General features: G+C 45.9%; 1 protein-coding gene across 2 annotated transcripts in view; it reads right to left on the minus strand.

Moving 5' to 3' along the window:
* WDR88 (WD repeat domain 88) overlaps window positions 1-24892 on the minus strand; it is a 772406-nt gene that overhangs the window by 596211 nt on the left and 151303 nt on the right. The window lies entirely within an intron of this gene.

Raw genomic sequence — 24892 nt, forward strand, 5'->3', positions numbered from 1 at the left:
TTCTTACTCCTCCTTACTCCCACCCAGCATGGATTCCAACCAGGCCATAGCACCACCACCGCTCTCCTCTCCTTCCTAGGAACCATAAACAAAGCCCGTGCACTGGTCATATTGTATCCACCCTCCTCCTAGACCTCTCTAAGGCCTTCAACACCATCTCTCATAACCTTCTCCTTACTAAGTTCTCTAAACTAAATCTTTCCCACTCCTCTATTAACTGGTTCACCAGTTACCTATCAAACAGGCAACAAGCAGTTAATTGAAAAAAAAGCTACTTCACCATTCCTAAACACTCCCACAGGCATGCCCCAAGGCTCAATTCTAGGGCCCCTACTATTCAGTGTCTTCATTAATGACTTTCACCACGCCATCCCTAATGCCAACCTCATCCAATATGCAGATGACTCGACAATAAACTGTTTTGCAACCTCCACCTCTACCTTAGCAAAATTAACCCAAGATGTCTTCTTCTCTACAGAACAATGGATGCTAGATAACCACCTAGCTCTAAATGCATCCAAGACTAAACTAATGATATCCCCCCCCCCCCCCTAAAAGCATCATCCTAGACAAAAACTCTTTCTCTATCACCAGTTAAAATAACACTCCTCTTGAAACAGTCTCCACTGCTAAATTGTTAGGAATCATCATCGATGACCAACTAAAGTTTGATAACCATATTCAGGTAAATATTAAAAAAACTCACAAGAAACTCAGTATGCTTTATCGCCACAACCGTTTCATCTCTCCCTCTACCAGACTCATTCTTGTCAATACATACCTCATCCCTTCCCACCTGTATGGTGCCTCTATCCTTACCAATCTGCAATCCTCCCTCAAAACTAAGCTCTCCTCCTGTTACTATAAAATCTCAAAATTTGCAACTAGCCACAAATCCAATACCCATCACTGCATCTCCCTGCACCAACTGAACTGGCTTAAACTCCCCAATTATCTTACTTATATCCAACTTATCCAGGCACACAAAATTATTTTTTGCCCCTCTCTCTGTTCCTCCCTTGTCTCTACCTTCCAAATGCATCGTCCAAACAGATGCCTTTGATCTAACTTCCAAAATCTAAGTGAGCTACATAAACCTGCCCGCCCTCCAGGCAAACATCTTCTATCCTTCTGCTTAGCACGTCACTGGAATTCTCTCCCACCTCTTATCCATACCACTAACAGTCTCTCTATCTTTAAAACGTTACTTCACTCACACCTAATCTCATAATGGGAATGCTCTTGCTCTCTTCCTCTATAACATCCTACTATAATTCTCTCTCTACCTAACATATCTAATAGCTCTCTTCCTACATAACATCTTACTATAATTCTATCTTCTAATAACCTCCTTTAGCCCATAATCTCCAGAAGGAATTTGCATTCTTTTTTTACTACCTTAATTTGTATATAATGGAATTTTTCACAGGCTAATTTACTGTAACCGTTAATTACCATGTATTCTCTTTCTAATGTCTGATTAACTGTTTTGTAAAATTTGTAGGAATTGTTATCCTGTAACCTTGTAATTCTGAAACTTATTATACTTGTAATTTACTGGAGCTTGTCTCCCCAGGACTCCACTGAAAATGGATTCCTTGTGGCCCAGTGGACTATCCTGGTAAACAAACTGCAAATAAATAAAATAAAATAAAATAACTCAATTAAGATGGAAACACAGGCAGCCTGTAAACAAGCGGAACTACATTTTAACTACAAAGTGTCAAGCTGATTATAACAACAAGAAACAAAGAGATGAGCGAAAAGGACAGAGCTTCTTAACAACTTTTTTTGGAAGGCAAGCTAGCTAAGGAACTTGAAAAATGGCTATCATATGGCTATGTAAAGTTGCCTATGTTAACACATACGTGTCAGATTGTTAAGGTCTCTTTTATGTACAATATTTTTAAACACTTTTATTAAAATATAACTTGAGGCATAGACACAAACATTAATAGAAAGAAAACAAACCATATTAACATTTTTCCATTTACACACATTATACATGACATGTTTTTTTCTTTATAGCAACTGTCTTTCAGTCCAGCATTACATACATCATACAATCCCTGCCTTCCCTTAAACCTCATTCCTCTCCACGAACATTATTCTACATGTATTGTTCCCACAAATTCCATTTATTTCTATGTAATTTGCTCCTTCTTCTCTTCTAAATATCCCTCTTCCAGTTCTTTTATCTCTTTTATAATATTCAATGCTTCAATACAGTTGGTTTAGATTTTGATTTATATTTTCTAGTAATTGTTTTTTGGGAGCCAACACACAAATGATTTAAAGTCTTACTATGCATAAACAAATCAGATTCTGTGCCTCAGCTCAAAAGATAAGCATTTCCTCAATTACTGCCATTTGCCTTCCAATATTTCTGACAGTACTCTGTAGGGGATTCTTTAAACCTGACAATGCATTACACTCCTTTTATGTACAATATTTTATCAAACCGTTAAACAGGCTCACTTCACTACCTCTATCTGCAATCCAGAAACAGGCTCAAGTACATCTGCTGAATGTTAACTGCTGCTGACTGCACAGTATTCTGCCAAGGCAAGGACTGACAGGATTATTCATTGTCTTAGGTTAACTATGCTGTTTGGTACCCATATCACTACTGCCACACTAGAAAACACAAAGCAGTATTAATAACCCAATCACTGAATTATATTATTCGGATTGATGTGAATAACAAGCGGTTCAGAAAGGATATGTCATGCACAGAGGGCAGTGATTGCACTCCGATATTCATAAAAAGACAAATCAGTGAAGGGCGAGACTCAACCTCAACAAATGTTAAGCACCTCCTGCTTAACTTGTTAAGGTTGGGTCTCATGCTAGGCAGGCAAATCTGTCTGTACTGGCCAGCAAATGGTAGTGGCAGAATAAAAAAACGCATTTGTTTCTCCCTGCTATCCATACTGGTAAAGTGTCCCTGACATCCTGTTATAAAGGTAGAAAGTAGCTAAAATAAATGTGCATTTGTCAGCATTTTCTGAATAATATGACATATGAAACTCAAATGTATGTCATTATTTAGTCACTTCAATCTTCATGGATTTGTCTATAAAAAAAAAGAAGTTATGTCTTATCATAACGTTCCATCTGTGCTGTAGATCTTTATTCATTCATTACTGTTAGGACTTTGGTTCCGTCCTCGGAACCGACACGGCCGTTACCCAGCTCGCACCAGCCATAAACTATCAGCTAAGACCTACCCATAATGCCCCTTTCTTTAGTCTCTTCAGACTGAGTTTGCCCGCCCCTATAGTATAGAAATAATAAAAGAGACAGTAGGAGGCTCTGTCTGAGCAAATACCTTAACTAAGTATATCCTAAAGTCCATCAGGAGTCTAGGCAGGGGGAAGGAGGGCGGGAAGTAATGAATGAATAAAGATCTACAACACAGATGGAACATTATGGTAAGACATAACTTCTTTATCTGATGTTGTAAATCTTTATTCATTCCTTACTGCTAGGACCGAGTCCCCAGCTACTTGAGTCCTAGGTGGCCCTAAGGAATAACATTCCTGAGCACCATAGAACCAAAAGATGCTTGTCCCCTGGAGGCCAAATCCAATTGGTAATGAGTGATAAAAGTATGAGGTCTTTCCCAAGGGGCTGCTGTGCAGATACCCTCCATAGAGGTTCTGGAATGAAAAGCCACAGAAGTAGCCATCGATCTAGTCCAATGAGCCTTTATTCTATAAGGTAAAGACAGTTTATTCTGATGGCAGATAAAGGTAATGACGTTTCTTAGCCATGAAGATAGAGTCACTTTGGAAACAGGCCTACCCAATCTGGGTCCCGCAAAGGCCACAAACAATTGATCCATTTTTCTGAAAGATTTTGTTTTGTCCAAGTAAAAGTGAAGTTGCCTATGAATATCAAGGGTATGCCAAAGACTATTCTCCTCTACTTAAATGCTGAGGGAAGAAAACCGGCAGGTCAATAGATTGGTTAACTGAAAACCCAGAAATGACCTTGGGCAAAAAGGAAGGGTCAGTAAGTAGGGACACTCCTTCCCTATGAAAAATCAAGTAAGGTCTCTTGACACTCAAGGCCAGCAACTCAGATACTCTTCTCGCTGAGGTAAGGGCTACTAGAAGTAGAGTCTTCCAAGACAAAAATTTCATATCACATGAATTAGAAGGTTCGAAAAGAGGGCTTGTTAATGACTGAAGCACCAGTGTCAGGTCCCAAGCCTCTATAGGGGGCTTGACAGGAGGTTTAACATGTAATACTCCTTTCAAGAAGGTTTTGCACAGACGGTGTGACATAACACAATATTTATCAAATCCATTGTGAAAATTTGCGATAGCTGCTAAATGCACAGTAATTGTCGATGCTGAAGCTCCTGCATGTAATAGGGTAGTCAGGTATTGTAGGATCTTCTGAATAGGCATGGAGAAAGGGTCTATGTCATGATCTTTGGCCCATGTAGAGAACCTAGCTCACTTACTAGAATAAATTTTCCTGGTGGAAGATTTGTGTGAAGACAGAAGAATCTCATGGACAGGAGATGACATATCAGGAAGCCTGGCAATCATCAGAAGTGGAGAAACCAAGTTGTGAGCTTGAGGCTGTGGAGACTGGGGTGAATCTGTCCCTGAGGGTGAGATAGCAGACCTTGGGACTGATCCAGGATCCACGGGCTGTGAATCAGATGAGGCCATAGGAAAGGAAACCTGACTTGACAGGGCCAATAAGGGGCAATGAGGATCACTTTGCTTCTCAACCTTTGAGCTTTCTGGAGGAATTTCAGGATGAGGGAAAACAGGGGAAAGGCATACAGCAGACCCAGGGGACAATCATGCATCAGAGCTTCCCTCGGTGACTCCCCCTGAGGGGGGATCAGGGCAAAGTAGCTTCTGCATTTGTTGTTTAGGGGGAAGTAAGGCCTGCCCCAATGGGGAAGATCTGATCCGCTATTATAGGACTGAGGGACCACTCGTAAGGCATCAAAATTTTCCTGCTTATATTGTCCGCAATAACGTTGTGCGTTGCTATAAGAAAGCAGTTGGAAGCCATCGCCCACTGCTAAATTCTCATGGCCTCCTGACACAGGGGGTAAGACCTGTTTCTGCCTTGTTTGTTGACATACCAGATGACTGACATGTTGTCCGATTGAACTGCAATGGTCCCGGAAGGAAGGGATGTGTGTAAAGCTTTCAACGCTAAGAGAACTGCCCTCAATTCCAGGACATTTATGTGCAAATTGGCCTCCATGGGGGACCAAGTGCCTTAGACTGTTTTTCCCTGGAAATGCTCCCCCCCCCCCCACCCTAGCAGGGAAACGTCCATGGTCACCATTGCGCTGGGCTGGGGAAGGCAGAACAGTCGACACCAAAGATTTGATTCTGGCTTCATCCAACAAAGCATTTCTTTCTTGTAAAGGTTTGTAAGGTGTATCATGTGGTCGAGTGGATGGGTTAAGATCGACCAATGTGATGAAAGGAGCCACTGTACTAGTCTCATGTGCAACCTCGCCAATAGAACTAAGGTAATGGTTGCTGCCATAAATCCCAATAGCTGTAGTACAAGACGTGCTGGTACAAATGTCTGTGGCAGAAGGACTTGAATCTGGCTTCTTATTTTTGAGTGCCTGTGAGGAGGAAGGGAAGCTTGACAGGATGTTGTGTCAAAGATCACTCCAATAAATTCCAGTGCTTTTGTTGGGGACATTTGAGATTTTTCCATGTTGCTTGTGATACCTAAGTGAAGAACAAGGCCTTGAGTGTAAGAGAGGCTGTGAATGAGAAGATTCCTGGTCGTGGCAGTAAAGAGCCAATCATCTAAGTATGGAAATCCTGTAATCGGAGGTGAGCTACTACGACTGCTATACATTTGGTGAACACTCTGGGGGCTGTCGAGAGACCAAAGGGCAGTACCCTGAACTAGTAGTGATTGGCTCCCAGCAGGAAGCAGAGAAATCTCTGGGAGCATTTGTCCATCTTTATGTGGTAATACGTGTCCTGGAGGTCTATAGAGCACATCCAGTTATCCTTCCCTAGAAAGGGGAGGATGGACTGCACCGTGACCATCCAGAATTTTTGAGGTTTTATGAATTTGTTTAGTAAGCTGAGATCCAGGATTGGTCTCCAGTCCCCTGTCTTTTTTGGCACTAAAAAAAACTCGAGTAAAACACAGATCCTCTCTGGTCTGGTGGGACTGGCTGAATGACTCTTTTTCTTAGCAGCTTTTTGATTTCTAAGGCTGCTACCTCCCTCTCACAGGGTGAAACATCGGGGATTCATTTGACGGGTCTGGGAGTAAGATCGAATGGGATATGATAGCCTCTGGATATTATTCTCTGCACCCATGCATCCGATGTTATGAGTTGCCAGGCCTGTAGGTGCAGGGAAAATCGACCCGCGACTGCTTCCAGAGGAAAGCAATCGGGCCGCTGTTCAGGAGTGCTGGTAGGGTCAGTCAGAAAAGGAATCTCTAGCTCCCTCATTGCGCGGACTCCCTCTGCCCCAAAAGGGGTGTCTTCTGGATGAGTTGCCCACTCTGCCCCGGGGGGGGGGATTGCTCACCACGAGTGTCACAAAAAGATCCTTGGGACTTCTTGAACCACAGTTCTTCTCCCCTCTGGTTCCTGGAATAGGATCTCTGGGGGGTGGAAAAACATTTGTCCACAGCTGACAAGGTCTTTCCATCTTTCTCACTGCGTGATAGTGTGTCTCTTACTTTGGGACCAAAAAGGGAAGATTTGTCAACAGGCGCATTGACAAATGAAGACTTAAAGGGGTCTGCGAAATCACACAAATGCATCCAAGCATGTTGTCTCATGATGATGCCTAATAAGGCTGCTTGAGCTGGCCTCTCGGTGGTGTGAGAGATTAAGCGCATCAAGGAGTTCGAGATAGATTCCAGAGTAGCCAGCTGAGAGACAACAGTGTCACGCACCTCGGCAGGCAGTACCCTTGCCAAAGAGGCAGACATTTCTGAGATTAGGTCTCTTTGGAGGCTAGTAAAGTGTACCAGATAGTTCAGCGATCAAATGGCAAAGGTCGCTGAAGCATAGGTCCACTTCCCCAGTATGTTCATAGCCCAAGACTCCCTGTTCAGGGGATGGACAGTGGAAATATCTTCTGCCAGTTCCCTCTTGGTGGCCACCGCCATGACCATGGAATCAACTACTAACTGCTTGGACCAATTGGGCTGGTCTTCAGGGGTGGATAAAAGTTTGTCTGGCATCCAGGGGACAGGTTCTATGCTGTCCGGGGTCTTCCAGGCACGGTGTATGATTAGTTTAACCAGCTCATCGGCAGGTGGGGTCACCCAGGAAGTAGATGGCCGAGCATAGAAGGCCTGCAAGAACACCGATTCCTCTGAAGGGTTAAAGGACTTCCAGTCTCCCTTCTGCTTGTGGACCACAAGAATGTCTCCAAATGAGACGTCTTCAGGGACAGACCATGGGGATCCTTCTCCCTCATTGCAATTGGTGTCCTCAGTAACAGATTCCTCAGGGAAATCAAGGTGCTTCCTCTTGCCCCATTTCTTCCGGGGTGGCTACCCAGTGGGATCTTCTGAGGAGGACTCTGGAGAAAGGGTTCCCTTCAAGGGAAGGCATTGCGGCTCCCATGCTCGGGATCCCAGAGTAGGGAGTTGGGACAGCTGCATGCTAGAGGGGAGTTCTGGTGTCAATGCCAGTGGTGCCAACTGTGAGCCTGTTGAGGCAAGGACCCTCTCCATCACCAGAAAATCAGGCCCTCCCGAGGAGGGATGGGAGTCTGGAACCAAGAAGGACAACCTCAGAACCAGGGTCACACCCCACCCTGAGGAGCCCAGCTCCAGGTGAGCAGCTCCAAGAGCACCAGGAGCTGCTGGGGAGCTGTGGCCGTAGACAGCACCAGTGAAAAAATAGGCGCCAAACCAAGAGCTATGGTACCGACAGCCCAATCACTGCCCTGAGAGTGCACTAGTTCCAACAGAGCCATAGCGCCAGGAGTAATCGGTGCTGACAGGGGACCTCTGTTGTCAGAGCCGAGACAGAATGCACCAGAGTGGTCATCGGTACTGAAGTCTCCAGGGCCTGGGAAGAGGCCGGAGGAGGATATACAGGTGAATATGCCATGAAAGTTTCTGTTCCAAAAGGGAAGGAAGGCCTAGCAGGGGTGGGCAATCCTCTAGCTGCCAAAAGCTGGCCCACAACCCTCACTACATCTTGTTCTGAAAGACTCCTGGTGGATCTGAAGGAGGCTGCCAAAGGAGAGTCAGGTCTCTTGAGAAAAGGACTAAACTTGTGTCCCAAAAAGGGGTCATAAGTGGGAGAATATCTGGTTCTGAGAAGGTGTTTGACCTTTGGAACCGACAGTGTCAGTGTCTGTGCAGCTGTATAAGACGTCAGCACCATGGCTGGGGATGGTGCCGATGCAGGTACAGTAGTTGGAGCCTGTGTCAAGACCAAGGTTGGCACCGAGGATGGTGTCGAAGCTGGTACAGCGGTTGGAGTCAAAATTAAGGGCAGCACAGAGAGGGAAGACATAGAGCCTGGTGCCGAAGTTGTCTGAGCTGAATGCACGGGAGATGGACGGTGTCTACTCGGTTCTGAGGAGGACGGAGATGTAGGAACTGAGTGACTCCATTTCTCTTTATGTTTCTTAGTCTTAGGAGGTGGTGAGACCTCCGTCCCAGAAAGAGCCTCCGAGAAGGGAGCTTTCATCATACTCTTCAGAATCAACTTGTTCTTATGCTCAGCTAAAGTCCAATTGCTGAAGCTGGAACAAATATCACAGAAAGCACTGATGTGGTCAATGTCCAAACAATAAATGCACCGGGCATGACCTTCTGAGTTGGGCATCTTACGCCCACATTTATCACACTGTTTAAATCTCAATTTAGCTTTTTCAGACATAATGAAAAGCCACACTAGTCCTAAGCGACAAGATAAACAACCAAAAACAACAACAGTAAGGTTAGAGAGAGAGGGTTTTTTTTTTTTTTTATAAGCAGATTGAAAAGTGAGGAATACCAACAATGGTACTTAGAAATACCATAAGTGTTAGGAAAAGGGCTTACAAAAGGTAAGTGAGAGGGACAGTACCAACGATGGTATAAAAGGAACTACCAAAGGTAGAGGGTAGGAATAGAAAAGGTATATCAGTTTACAGAAGAAAAGATGAAATTTAGTGAAAACTGACTAAAAAAGGGTACTGATAGAAATTATCACAAAAAACGCTACACTTAGCTTGAGAAAGAAGGCTTGGCACGTCTGACAAGGAACATGGCAAATGAGATCTGAAGAGACTATGAGAGGGGCATTATGGGTAGGTGTTAGCTGAGAGTTTTTGGCTGGCGCGAGCTTGGTAATGGCCATGTCGATTCCGAGGATGGAACCGAAGTCCTAACAGTAAGGAATGAATAAAGATTTACAACATCAGATCAAATATTTTATGAGGAAAAGACCAAACATATGAAGCAAAAATCTGGACAGATCAGAGGCATATCAAGGTGAGTGTACGTTGCTTACACTGTTTTTCTGACAGTGCTCGCTAAGTGCTTTACAGCATTGAAAGCTAGTAAAATACTTGACATTTTTTCCCCTGTAACTAGTAGAACATGTATAATAAAAAGATTCCTGCAATACTGTGACACCCGTGCACTGGCCCAGCAATCAAGGAGCCTCAATCCTCACCACTAACACCAGTGAGGGACGTCCACATAGGGGAGCATAACAAATACACACACAGTAAAGTACAATTTCCCTTAAGAGCACACAGAGACCACAGTCAGTCTGGGGCTAGTTTCTCCCTTTCTCTCTAGATCCCAAATAAGACTTCCCACTGGCACAACTATAGGGTCCAGATCTCAGCCTAGGTGACAAGCTAAAACCTCCAGCACCCTCTCTGTCCAACCAGCACTTCGTGTCCCTGCCCAAGTAGCCAACACACACACACTTGAGATATGAGTTATATACAAACATGCAGACACTCCTGGGGAAGGCTGGCACAGATTCTCCAGCTGTGCCCCCTTTCAGGCCAGTATAAAAGGTAGTACCAGCTGACACCACCCACTAATATTTATCAGCTACTAAAAAGGCCCTTACTAAAGGGTGTCCAATTATTACTGTGCAATATTATTATCCAAATGGTAAGTGTGACTGAACAGCAAGGCTTATTGGAGTGATTTGGACAGTATCACTATTACTAGTCAAGAGTTCAGGGATCACAGAGAAATGCTTAAAATAATACAGTTGAAAAGTTCTGACATCAATACAGAAAAACCTAATCTAATCTTTCTGTTTCCTAGCTATATCTAAGAGAAAACACAGTTCTAAAATAAACTTACATATAGCGCATAGGCAGAGTGCTGGTGATTTCGGATGTTCTCAAGACAAATGCAAAATACTCTGAGTCTCTCTGTCTTTAAACTGATAACACATTACCACTGACTCACTTCAGATTACATAATTATTTTCTGTTTCCCATGCTAACAGAAGGTCAGAGTGTAACAGCCCTTTTGATCTTGCAGCTGGTCAGGAAGCCAGAGCAATAAAATACATTATACATGCAAATTCTAGCAATTAATTCTAGTCTCAAAACAAAAGCAAGAATTTCTTCATCCAGACATCTCGGCTCCGGGTTTTGTGATCAAACAATTACACAATGTTTGACGTATCAGCTTTCATACAGCAGAGTGCACTGTTGTTACATTTTTGCAGTTCCACATTTAACATGATTTTCTTCCATTTAAGAGAACAATCCTGTAGCTTATATTAATATTTACAAATGACAGAATTATCTACAAAATTCTATCTGGCTAGGCTGGCAGCCTTCACCTATCTTCACATATCTTCCCTCCTGGAGAACTCAAGCTAGTTTTTCAAGTGACCCTTGAGAAATATTGCTTGAAAGGGTTAGGTCTATCCAAGTATACCTTACCCCATTCCCTGTCTTAACAGCCCATCTGTGTTGGCATTGCTGATCCCACTGCGGTGCTGCACTGACATATCATATGCTTGCAACCTTAAGCTCCATCTTAGCAACTTGGCATTTTGCTGGCTGGCTCTGTGTAATCATGGTAGGGGATTGTGGTCTGTAACTAAGTGAATTTTCTTCTATACAGATAAGGCTGACGTTTCTGCAGTGCCCACACTATGGCTAAACATTTCTTTTCCACAGTTGCATAGCATTCTTCCCTGGGTTAGAGCCTATGGCTGAGATAAACCACTGGGTGCTCTTCTCCCTCTGAAGAAATCTGGCTAAGTACAGCCCCCACCCCATGGTTCAAAGCATCCACATGCACAACAAATTCTTTGCTGTAATCAGGGCTGGCTAACACAGGGGGTCCTCCCACAGCTTCTTTAAGCTTCTGGAATGCCTGCTCACATGCTGGGGTCCACACTACCTTATCTGGCCTGTTCTTCCTTGTCAGGACTGTGAGGGAAGCAGCTATGGTACTATAACTGGGGTTGAACTTTCTGTTGTACCCTGCTGTCCCTAAGAATGTCCTCACCTGCTTTTTGGTAACAGGTGCAGGCCATGCCTGAATGGCTTCTACTTTGGCAGCTTCTGGCCTGATCTTACCACTCCCCACTCTATGCCCTATGTAGGAGACCTCTGCCATACCCACCTGACATTTGCTGGGCTTAATGGTCAACCCTGCCCTCTGTAGTCTGCCCAGCACCTCCCTGACATGTTGAAGGTGCTCTTGCCAGAAACGGCTGTAGATGGTAATATCATCTAGGTAAGCAAAGGCAAACCTTCCTACTTCTGCTAGGATATGATCTACCAGCCTCTGGAAAGTCGCTGGGGCATTCGTCATCCCAAAGGGCAGCTTTGTGAACTCATACAAGCCAAAAGGAGTCACAAAGGCTGACCTCTCTCTAGCATTGTGAGTCAGGGGCACCTGCTAGTAACCCTTGGTAAGATCAATGGTTGTAAGATACTTAGCCCCACCCAGCTGCTCCAGGGCCTCATCTGTCCTAAGCATGGGGTAAGCATATGACTCAGTGTGACTATTTAATTTCCTGTAGTCCACACAGAACCTGCTGCTGCCACCCTTCTTTGGCATCAGCACCACTGGGGAGGCCCAGGAACTGCTGGACTCTTGAATTACCCCTAGTTCCAACATTTCCTGTATCTCCTCCCTCAGAGTCTGTTTGATTCTCTCTGAGGCACCCTATAAGAGGCCTGCCTAATAGGCTTTTGGGGTCCTGTATCCACCTGCTGCTGTACCAGGTGGATGCACCCTGTTTTCCCAGTGAACACGTCACCAAACTCCTGTAACACTGCTCGGATTTCTCGAATCTGAGTAGGAGATAGCTGCTGGGACATTGCTATCCCTTCCACTGAGGTGTCAGTCCAAGTCTCACTGAGGAGATCAGTCACCAGATCCTCCTGTAACCCACTGTAGATACTCAGCACAAGGGCCTCCCTATCATGGTAAGATTTCATCATGTTAACATAGTACAACTTGTACCCTTGCCTCATGCCTAGCAGTTCCACCATATAGTTAACATCACTTACCTTTCTTACCACCTTGTAGGGTACCTCCCTTGTTGTATCTGACAGGAATGAGAACCATTACCTGCTGCCCTACAGCATACTCTCTAGCTCGAGCATTCCGGTCATACCATACCTTTTTCTGTTGTTGCTCTTCTGCCAGGTTCTCCTGGGACAAACCCATGAGTTCCCCAAGCCTTGTCCTGAGGTTTGGGACATATGCCACAACAAATTCCTTGTGAGGTTCACACTCACCTTCCCACTCATCACAAATTAAATCTAGAGGTACTCTAACCCTATGCCTATACAGCAACTCAAAGGGTAAAAAACATATGGATTCCTGGGGAACCTCTCTGTAAGCAAACAACAGATGGGGCAAATATTTGTCCCACTCCCTCTTAAACTGGTCTGCAAATGCGCATAGCAGGGACTTGATTGTAGAGTTTAACCTCTCAACCAGACCATTAGTCTGGGGATGGTAGGGGGTGGTCTTCAGGTGCTTCACCCCACAGTACTTCCACAGACAAGCCAGCAAATCTGACATGAAACTGGCACCACTGTCAGTCAGTATTTCTTTTGGGAAACCCACCCTGATGAAAATCTCTAACAAAGCATTTGCCACCTTTTCTGCCTCAATGGAGGACAAAGCCACTGCCTTAGGGTATCTTGTAGCATAATCTACCACCACTAGGATATACTTTTTACCTGTGGAACGTGGGGTACTCAGAGACTCCACAATATCCATAGCTAGCCTCTGAAATGGCTCTTCAATCACAGGCAAAGGCATCAAAGGAGCTCTCACCTTGTCTCCTGCTTACCTACCTTTGGGCACTGCTCACAGGTCCTGCAGTACCCTGTTACATTTCTGGAAATTCCAGGCCAATAGACGTTCTGCATAATATGTCTCTTTGTACGTTTTATGTCCATATGACCTGCAAAGGGAATATCATGGGGTATGGCTAGAAGCACCAAATGGTAGGCTCTAGGCATTACCAACTGCTGTATTCTCTCACCTTCAAGCGCTCCCTCAGGGGTCCACTCTCTATACAGTAACCCTTTGTCCTAGTATACAGATTCCCCCTTCCCCCTTCCCTTGAGAATCAGGTGCCTTACTAGCTACCTGCCTCAGGCCTTGCAATGTAGGGTTTGAGAGCTGAGCCTGTCTCAACTCTCTCTTTGTAACCCTTCCCAGCTCCCCTTCCACAGGGAGTCTGGCATCCACTGACAGTGGTTGCTCACTGTCACCCTTGGTACTACTACCCACCTCTACCTTTGCAGTCACTCTGTCCAAGGGAACATTGGTACCCACAAGCAGCTGTGGCTCACCTCCAGTCTCACTGCTAGAGAGTAGCTCCCTCCCTGAAGTAACCACCTCACCAGTCCTGGCTGCAAGTATGTGGTCTGTCTGGGTCTCCCCCAGGCTACCAGACTCACATGCTTGTCTGGAAGTCTGACTGCGTGTAACTGCATTAACACATGGTACTGCCTCATCCAAATCCTTCCCTATCAGGACATCTGCAGGATGGTAAATCAGTACCCTTGCTGTCTCGAGACAACCTACTATTGGCATTTTGTTTTTCCCACTTACTAGCTCCCCCACCTTTTGTTCCCCACCTTGCTTCTGTGGACATCTGTATGCCACATGGCCCCACTGGCTGCATTCAAAACATTTAGCCCCAGGTCCTGGACGTATACCTGGACTAATGGCTTCCCCTGCTACTGTCAGATTCTGTTGGGGCAGTCTGGACTGCCCACCATGGGTTCCCTTAAATATATGAGCAGTACTTGGGGTGCCTTTCCTGTGCAGGGATGCCCTGCTTGTTAGGTACAGGTCTCCCTTCTTCCCAACTCATCTCAAGTAGCACATTGTCTTTCAGCTAGCCAGATCCTCATGTCCTCAGACAAAGTCCTAAGGGCTTGTTCCCTCACCAAAAGGTCTGCCAGCCCTTCAAAAGTGGTGACCTGACATCCACTCACCCACCTATGAAAATAAGTGCTCAGTTCAGCAACATATTCACACACACTTTCATCTCCCTTGTGTTTATGGGTGTTAGCTTAAAAAATTCTAACAAGCAATTCTTAAAAGCAGTATAATCAAAACATTCAATGTCAGACATTTTGGACAGCACAGTTACAGCTTTACCATGGAGTAAGGGAGTCAGGAACCATGTAAACTGAAAAGGCAAAACAGACTACTGAAAAACAAAATAGAGAAGAAACCACACAGTAGCACAGAACTAAATGATAAAGCGCTTTTCGTTTATTCCAATAAACAAACTTCTTCAGATCAAGAAAAACAAAAAGTCACAGCTTAAATACTCTCTGGGCTAATACTTACAAAATCAATTAACTACTTAAGGTGAAAGCTGACTTACAAGACACGCCCTATTTGCAAACACAACTAGACTAAAAACTGCTTTTAAAGTAAAAGCTAAAAATCCAAATAGTCAGACTAAAAGTACAATTAGCGTTGTCTATAAAAAATGTGTAAATCTAGCCAACTACTAAGCTAGTGAGGCAAGGAAATAATAATAATTACAAGTGCATAAAAACTCCGCTGGTGTTTGTAAAACTGAGTTAATACAAATACCTATGTTAGTGCACTAAACTGTGTATGTTGAAGCACATCAAGTGTGCTGAACATAATTGGTAATAGGTAAAGTATCAAGATAAAACTACAAATTCTCAGCAAAAAATACTCAGCAAAAAATACACATAAGGTCACTGAACCAAGGTGCTCAAGAGCATTAGAATAACTGTGTCGTGCTAGTGTGGAAGGTAACCTGACACAGCCTACCTATTAAGGCTCCTAAGTTTAAGAACTTTTAGTTATGTACTTACCATAACTTTAGATGTATGGGATCCATCTCGCCTACATTCTCTACAGATGGGTTCGGAGCCGATCCTCGGCTCTGACTCGGCCGCTATACAATAGAACGCAGTCTCTTATTGGCTGAGTTACCTCGTATCCCAGGATGCACCACTACAGCTTCCCCAGATCTTGTTTGTCCGCACACATGCACACACACATAGACTGTTATAACATTGCCAGGTGTTTCAAGAGAGGAAAAGTTGAATTCGGATCGTCCGGTCTCTTCTGGCCTACAAGGCAGGGGGAAGGAGGGTGGGTTATTACGAATGTAGGCGAGATGGATCCCATACATCTAAAGTTATGGTAAGTACATAACTAAAAGATGTAATGTGATCCTATCTCGCCTACATTCTCTACAGATGGGACAGCATCCCTAGCACCTAATTCCTGGGTGGCTCACTGGAAAACGCTCCAGAGAACCGTGGAACCGATGGAAGCTCGACCCCTAGATGCCACATCCAATTTGTAGTGAGAAATAAAGGTGTGTAGAGAAGACCACGTAGCAGCCGCGCAGATGTCACTAATAGAGAGCTTGGAATGAAAGGCTGCCGAAGTGGCCATAGCCCTGGTAGAATGAGCTTTCACTGGAACTGTAAGCTCCTTATTTGAAATGCGATAAATATGACTGATACAGTCTCTGATCCACTTGGCAATAGTGACTTTCGTGATGGCTTTGCCCAATTTATTATCCGAAAAGGACACAAACAGTTGATCTGATTTTCGTGCTTGGTGTGTCCTATCCAAATAGAAACGTAATTGTCTGTGCACGTCTAAGCTGTGAAAGGTATACTCAGCTCTGTTTGAATACTTAGGGAAAAAAAACGGTAATTCCAGTGATTGTTGCAAACAAAAGTTAGAACAAACCTTTGGTATAAAGGATGGGTTTGGTCTAAGAGATACTCTATCCTTGTGAAATACCAGGTATGGTGGTTTGACACATAGGGCTTGAAGTTCTGAAACTCGCCTGGCTGATGTAATAGCAACTAGAAGGGCAGTCTTCCAAGAAAGAAATTTTAAGTCACAGGTTGCTGCCGGCTCAAAGGGAGGTGCGGTTAATGCACCTAACACTACGTTAAGGTCCCACGGTGGTGCGGGATGAGATATAGGGGGCCGTAGAAGCCAAGCTCCTTTAATAAAAGCTTTGCACAACTTGTTGCTCATTAAAGGTGGTTCTACGCTCGTGAAAATTGGAAATAGCCGCCAATTGAACTTTGATGGTAGACACCGAACAACCCTGGTTGAACAGGGAAGTTGAAAACTACAGAACCTCTGACACCGAGGCTGTCATAGGATCTAATCCTCGGAGTTGGGCACAAATAGCAAACTTCTTCCATTTACTGCTATACATCTTTTAGTAGAAGTCTTGTGGGCCGAGGACAAAATATGCATGACTTCAGGGTCGAAAGAATGGCTCCTAACTATGGTCGGAAGAGGAGTAGCCAAGCTGCTAGCTTCAATGAATGGAGGGACTGATGGAGCTGTCCTGACTGATGCGTCAAGAGGTCCGGAACTTGGTCCAGGAACCAGGGTCCCTCCAATGCATATTTGTGAAGAAAGGGGAACCAGACTTGACGAGGCCAGTATGGGGCGATTAGAATCATTTTGCTTTCCAAGCGAATCGCCTTCTGAATCACCTTGGGGAGAAGGGGAACCGGTGGAAAGGCGTATAGCAGACCGGGGGGCCAAGCTTGGACTAGAGCATCCTTGGGGATCTCCCCCGGAACTGGGGTGAGAGAGAAGAACTGCTGGCATTTTGCGTTGAGGGGTGTTGCGAAAAGATCTCAACATAGAGCTCCCCATCTCGTGAAAATCTGTGTTACCACTCTGTCATTCAAGGACCACTCGTGAGGGGAGAGAATAGTCCTGCTCAGTCTGTCGGCTATCACATTGGATCTCCCCGGAATGTGTATTGCCACTAGAAAACATTTGGTAGCAATCGCCCAATCCCATACCTTCATGGCCTCTCTGCAAAGTGGGTAAGACCTGGTCCCTCCTTGCTTGTTCAAGTACCAGACTACCGACATGTTGTCGGACTGAATGGCAATCGTACCCTGGGGGAGGTGATCGTGCAGTGCTTGCAACGTTAAAAGCACCGCCCTCATTTCCAGGATATTGATGTGGAGAAGACTCTCGTCGGAGTGCCACGTGCCTTGGACCGACCTGTCCAGATAATGTCCCCCCCACCCTGTCTGGGAGGCGTCCGTAGTCAATGTGGCCGAGGGGGATGGGGGAACGAAGGGTCACCCCTGATCCAGGTTGGAGGAAAGATGCCACCAACGAAGATCCTGTTTGCACGTCTCTGTGATCAATATGTGGTGACTGAGGGGAAGGTCTTGATAAGACCACTGGACTGAGAGGAGCCATTGGAGTATCCTCATATGCAACCTTGCCAAGGGGACTAGAAGAATGGTGGCTGACATGGAACCCAACAGTTGCAGGACCATTCTCGCTGGAGCACGACATCTGAGGAGTAACGCCCGAACCTGAGACTGCAGCGTTGCTATCCTTTCCGCAGGAAGATAGACTTGCATCTGCCTTGAGTCTATTTCTGCACCAATAAACAGAATACGCTGCGATGGCAGCAATACGGATTTTGTCCAATTGAAGGTGATTCCTAAGGAGTTGCCTAGAGAGATGGTGGCTGCTAGAGTTTTCAAGAGTAGATGCCTGGAGATGGCAGTTAGGAGCCAGTTGTCTAGGTATGGAAACACCTGGAATCCTAGACTTCTCAGGTGAGCAGTCACCACCGCCAAACATTTGGTGAACACCCTGGGGGCTGTGATGAGACCAAAGGGCAGTGCACGGAACTGGAAATGACTGTCTCCTAGGCTGAAGCGCAAGTGTCTCCTTGATGCCTGATCTATCAGAATGTGATAATAGGCGTCTTTGAGATCTATGGAGCACATCCAAACACCTTTCTCCAAAAGCAGGAGAATGGATTGCAAGGTGACCATCCGGAATTTGGACTTTTTCACTAATCGGTTTAACTTGCTGAGATCCAAAATGGGCCTCAAGTCCCCGGTCTTTTTTGGTACCAAAAAGAATCTTGAGTAAGTCCCTGATCCGGCCTGATCTGCGGGGACAGGTTGGAAGACTCCTTTTTGAAGCAGCTTCGATATTTAGCTGGCTGCCAGATCCCGTTGACTGGGTGGCGGGTCTGGGATTCTTTGGGATGGTGGGGGGGGTTGAGAGAAGGAAATGGTGTAACCTCCGGCGATGATTCGGAGCACCCATTGGTCCTGAGTGATATTTTCCCAGGCCTTTAGGTGCCTCGAAAAACGACCCCCGACTGGCTCCAGAGCTGCACAGTCGGGCACTCCTTCAGGGATACTGGAAGGAGGAGGAGCCACGAAAGGTCGCTGAAGTAAGGGTACGCTTCCCGTACCGATCCATGCTCCTAGACTCCTTATTAGGAGGATGGACGGACATTGAAGCCTCTGCCACATCTTGCTGGGTGGCAGATGCCACCACCAAGGCATCTACAGCCACACCTTTCGAAAGAAAGTCCTTATCAGGGGCTGCCAAAAGGAATTTATTGGGGCGAGCTGGCACCGGTTCAACAGAGTCCGGGTGTTCCCACGCCCTTCGAGAGATCAAATCCAGAAGCTCATCGAAGGGCGGAGACACCCAGGAGGCGGAGGGCTGAGCCCCAAAGGCCTTGAGGAAAACCGACTCCTCAGCAGAAGGGGGTTTGGACTGCCAGTCGCCTCGTTGCTTAAGGAACTCCAAGATGTCCGCAAAGGATACATCATCCGAGGACGACTTGGGGGACCCTTCCGCATCATCGACGTCGGTATCCGAGGTGAGGGACTCATCAGGGGAGTCGACGTGCTTCCTCTTGCACTGTTTCTTCTTCGGAGGTTCCTCCGAAGACGTTTCGGAGGGACCTCCAAGAAGAAGGGAACCCCCGATGGGGGTAACCTCAGGCCCAAGGGCTCCGCTGTCATGAGAAAGGGGGATTGCAAAGGAGCCAGTCTCCGTGCCAAGGGAAGGTGGTGGTGAGATGGTAGAAGTGGCCAGAGAGGATTTGGCCAAGGCACTCCTCATGGCCTTGAAGGCGGGACCCTCTGAGTCCTGGGATGGTTCAACCCCCAAGGCCACAACAGCAGTCGGAACTCCCGCCGCTGACGCACCGAGAGGGAGGCTCGGAACCGAAAGGATCGGTCCCGAAGCGTCCCCCCCGGGGCCGACAGAGGAGGTCCGCGTACCGAACCCCGACCCAAAGGGCGGGGTTGGAGTTAGGGTCAGAACCGACCCGACAACCTCCACCGGCTCCACCAACACTGACTCCAATGGCGCCGAAGCTGTTGGAGGAGGAACCGAGATAGCAGGGTGGGAAACCGGCTCTGGAACCGACTGGGCTGGAGCCAAGATCAACTTTTGAAAGACCGGAGACTGAAAAAGCCTTTGATGCACCCTGTCTACATCCGAATCAGACATCGTCGACGACCGAGAAGAGACCGACCGGGTCCGAGTCGACTTCTCCGCCGGCTCCGAAAGACTGGGGGACCGGCTCCGTATGGGTTCGAGAAGTATCAGCGCCGAGGGAGATTCCACTACCACTGCAATTTCCCTCGGAGCTGATGGGGACTTCGCACAAGGGAAGATTCTGAGCGGTAACCCTCATCGGCTCAAGGCAGTGGAGCCGATGGAGATATCTCGCCTCGACGCCGAGCTCGACTCGGCCAGAGGAGTCGAGGCTGAGACATCGAGGCAGACCGTTCGCCTCGGTTCAAGTCCGTGGAGCCAACGGAGAAGCCTGCCTTGACTTTTTGCTGCCGGATCCGACGGGCTGGTCGGAGTCAAGATTTTTCTTCCTCGGGGAAGAAGAAGAAGATAGGGCTTCCTCAAAGGAAGGGGTAATAAGCCCTTTCAAAATCAACTTATTTTTCCTCTCTTGGAGCATGCGAGAGGAAAAAGCGTGGCAAACGCTACAGGATTCCTGGAGGTGCTTCGGGCCCAAACAGTAAACACACAAAGAATGGTCATCCGTAATGGACATTCTATAATTGCATTTAGAACATTTTTTGAAACCTGATGGTCTATGTTCCTTCGACATGGTTAAGACACACTAAACTTCGAAAAGTACACCAAAACTACACAAACTACAACTCTAACTAAAAAGCGCAGGATAGGGCAAGGCCCCTCTTATTCAAACAGAATCACTTGCCCAAAAAATACAATTTTACCACAAAAATCGCTAAATACACAATCACACAACAACACGTAGCTGTTAAAACAGCTTTTGGGTCAGTTTTAGCAGAAAATTTGACAGAAAATTATGTCACTAAGAGGCACTTAGCTCAGCCAAGTCCGAGACCATGTCTATGCTTCAGAAGCGGCAAACGAGATCTGGGGAAGCAGTAGCGGTGCATCCTGGGATACGAGGTAACTCAGCCAATAAGAGACTGCGTTCTATTGTATAGCGGCCGAGTCGGAGCCGAGGATCGGCTCCGAACCCATCTGTAGAGAATGTAGGCGAGATAGGATCACATTACATCACTACTTAAAGAACAGTTCTCGTTCAGACCTGGTGAACTGTATGCGTTGAGTCTAATTTGCCAAAACAGCTCTCGCTCTTCTAACTTAGTCAGGAACCATACCCAGAGCCTTTGGTCAACATCATACTGTTTACATACCCTCTCAAACATATGAGTGAAACTACCAACATTATCCCCCTCTATAAACTGCAGAAGAAATTTACTGACCTTTTGTGCATCCGGGGTCCAGTTACTCCCTTCCCCATTACCTCCATGACTCTGTCAAAGAGTCAGCATCTCCTTTTCATACTGCCTCTGCTGCTCCTTTTCCACAGCTTCCATTTCCAAATGCTTGGCCTCCAACTCAAGTCTCTAGCTCCAGATGGATTTTTAAGTCCTCTGCATAAAGGTTGAGCTGTTCACTCCCTGAGTGTTGTACATCTCCACGGTCAGTCTGATCATCCTCCTGGCTCTTGTTTTCTGATGCATCTGTGGCCAAAGCTACAATCATGTCTGCCTTAGTCAGGTTTCCCTGCACCAGTCCTTTAGTCTGGCACATCTCAGCCAACTGGCTCCTTATCAGCCTTCCATACTCCTCTGCTGACATGCTTGCCTGCTCTCCCTGACTAACAAAGCTAACAAAAGAAATAAAACAACTGTGATCTGAACTCTGAGTATTCACTGTGGCTGAAGTAAAGTACAAAACACCTTCAGTGATCACTGTACACAAGCTACAGGAATTCACTATCCACACCACTACAAGCCAATTAGTATTTGCTAACCAATTAATATGTGGTGTGGATATCCCACCACCGCCACCAATTAATATGTGATGCCCGTGCACTGGCTTAGCAATCAAGGAGCCTCAATCCTCACCACTAACACCAGTGAGTGGCATCCATATAGGGGAGCATAATAAATACACACACAGTAAAGTACAATTTCCCTTAAGAGCACACAGAGACCACAGTCAGTCTGGTGCTGGTTTCTCTCTTTCTCTCCAGATCCTTAATAAGACTTCCCACTGGCACAGCTATAGGATCCAGATCTCAGCCTAGCGGGCAAGCTAAAACTTCCAGCACCATCTCTGTCCAGCCAGTGCTTCGTGTCCCTGCCCAAGTAGCTCACACACACACACACACTTTGAGATATGAGTTATATACAAACACACAGACACTCCTGGGGAAGTCTGGCACAGATTCTCCAGCTGTGCCCCATTTCTGCCCAGTCTAAAAGGTAGTACCAGCTGTCACCACCCACTAATATTTATCAGCTGCTATAAAGCCCCTTACTAAACAGTGTCCAATTAGGTTGAGGTTTCTGGAGCGTGTGGTGCGGAGGGATTGGGATTTATTTAGATGCAGCATTTCTAACAGAGCTGGGTCAGACATGGCTTTGTAAGTCAAGCAGAAATCGCCTCTAAGTAGGCGATATGAGACAGAGAATAGTTGGAGTTTTTTGAGTCTGTCCATATAGGGCAACTGTTTAAGGCCTAGGATCATCTTTGTGAGGTACTTTTATGGCCTCTCCAGTTGTTGCAGGTGTCTAGTGAGGTACATGCCAAATGGGGCATTGTACTCAATGATTGGCCTAATGAGGGAAGAGTAGAGGGAGACAATGACCTCTTTCTTCCTGGATGCAAAACACTTAGTAATGAGATGTGCCACATAGAAGGACTTTCTGACCACAGTGGCAATGTTGTGGTTAAAAGAGAGGTTGCTATCAACCTGTGTTCCCAGATCTCTTATAACGCTTTCTGTGTTCAGTGGACTACCATCGATGTGGTAATTCATAGGAATCAAGTTTTTCCCAAAGGAGATGACAATACATTTTTTGGCAATGAGCTTAAAGCCATGGTTCTGACACCAGTCACTGGTCTCAGTAAAGCCTTTCTGCAGGATGTCAACAACACTTGGATGTTAATAATAGCTCCCAACTTGCAATCATCTGCAAACTTTGTCAGCCAGAGTCCCTTTGTGTTGGCCTGGACTTCAGAGAAGTAGATACCAAACAGGAGAGGACCCAGGACCAAACCCTGTGGGACTCCACTTGTGACTGGTCGGCAGTCTGACTTGGAGTCAGCTACTTTCACACTGTGGATTCTATCTGTGAGCCAGTTTGCAACCCACCTAGTGATATAGGGGTTGATGCCTAGCTTAGTGAGTTTTTCTATGATTCCTGAGTGGGGAATGGTATCAAAGGCCTTGGCTGGATCAAGGTAGGCTGTATGAACCACCTTGCCTTCATCCACAGCTCTGGTGACTGACTCAAAGAAGTCGACCAGGTTGAGCAGGCATGATCTACCTTTCACAAAACCAAACTGTGTGGGATCCAGAGTTTGGAGATTCCCTATATCCTTGTTTATTAGTTCCATGATGATGCGTTCCATAGCTTTACATATCAGAATCAGCAGGCTAATGTGGCGATAGCGCCCAGGGTCTGTAGTCGCTCCTCCTTTGTGGAGAGGGATGACTGCAGCAGTGTGCTATTTGGTTGGGACAAAGCCTGAGGTGAGGCTGTGACTGAAGAGGGCACATAGGTGTGGTGCCAGTTCACTCTGTAGTTCATGTAGAACACAGCCAGGGATATTGTCAGGTCCCACAGAAGCTGTATTCTTGGCTTTGGATAGTGCTGTTTTAACCTGTGCAGCAATAATACTGGGTGCCTGGCAATCTACCGGTATTGTGATTGGTCCTTTCGGGGGGGAGGGGTAAAGTTGGCACTGAATTTGTCAGCCAGTATATTAGCAATATCTGTTGGCTCGGTACAGGAGGTACCATTGTGCAGTAGCTCAGAGCAAATCTGGGTATTGCCGTGGAGATTCTTTACATAATTATAGAAGGCTTAGTTGTCTTTACTATCTGCTGCAATTCTGTTTTCATAGCTAGCTTTAGAGGATTTGATGAGGGGATCTCAATTTGTTGTTGAAGCTGATAAAGGAATTTTTCAAGTCTTGGGACTTCACCTTATTCCACATCAGTTTCTTCCTTCTGTTGTAGAGTTTGTTGATGGCAGGGGACCATCAGATTGGCTTCCTTTTTTTGGAGGAAAGCATCTTGGTTCTATTGGGTATGGCGAGATCCATGCATTTGTTTAAGTGTTCATACAGTGCATTGTGTATGATTCAGTGGTCTTGCAACTATTCTCCATTTGCATGGGTGCCGTGAAGTTACCCACCTCTGTTTTTAGGAGCCCAAAGTTAGCTTTGGAGAAGTTTTTCATGGTGGTTACCTTTGCGGGGGGGGGGGGGATTTCCAAGGTGATTAGTTTGTGGTTGGATCTAACCAGGGAGAAGTTGACTACTGGTGTAGAGCAATGGTCACCAATGTTAGCAATGACTAGGTCAAGGATGTTGCTACCTCTAGTGGGGGTACGAACGAGCTGGTCCAGGGCATTGGAATTAATGAATTCCAGGGAACGTTGGGCAAGTGTATTTGTACACGAGCAGTTTTCCCAGTTAATGGAGGGATAGTTGAAGTCACCCAGTATGATAGTGTTAGGTTGGACCCTAATATTCTCCAGGGTGCTTAGGAATGTGGAGTGTGAGTCTTGGGACATGGTTGGGGACCTATAGCAGGCTACGACTTAAATCGCTGTCGTACCCAATGTTAGCTGCACCTGAAGTATCTCTGATGCATTATGTTGGGCTACCAGTCTGGAGGTGTGCGCATCCTTTATGAATATGGAAACACCACTGCCTTTGGAGCTTCGGTCCAAGTTCTGGGTCCGAAAGCTTCTCTCCCAAGGTGAATTTGTTGGCATCCGTGTCTTGACCATATAATAAGCAGGTTATGATCACCAACCTGATCATAATCCTCTATGTAGTACATATCAAATTTAGGAAAAATGCAACTTTAATAAGCACCTTAATGATTTAAGAAAGGACTTTGTTTTACAGTAGCCACTGGCCAGTTTTAGTGTCTGCAGTTCACAGCCTTAAAAGCTGTAATATATTTTACTGTCACAAAAAAGATTTAGCAGAATGAAACATATTATAGCTTTTAAACCAATTCATTCATCAGTGTGACAGTTTCAGATTGCTTGTTTTGTAACTACTAGTACATGAAGGCAGCTAA

The sequence above is a fragment of the Protopterus annectens genome, chromosome 8.part1 (genome assembly GCF_019279795.1).
Source record: "Protopterus annectens isolate FY-2018-M chromosome 8.part1, PAN1.0, whole genome shotgun sequence".
NCBI classification, from domain to species: Eukaryota; Metazoa; Chordata; order Ceratodontiformes; family Protopteridae; genus Protopterus; species Protopterus annectens.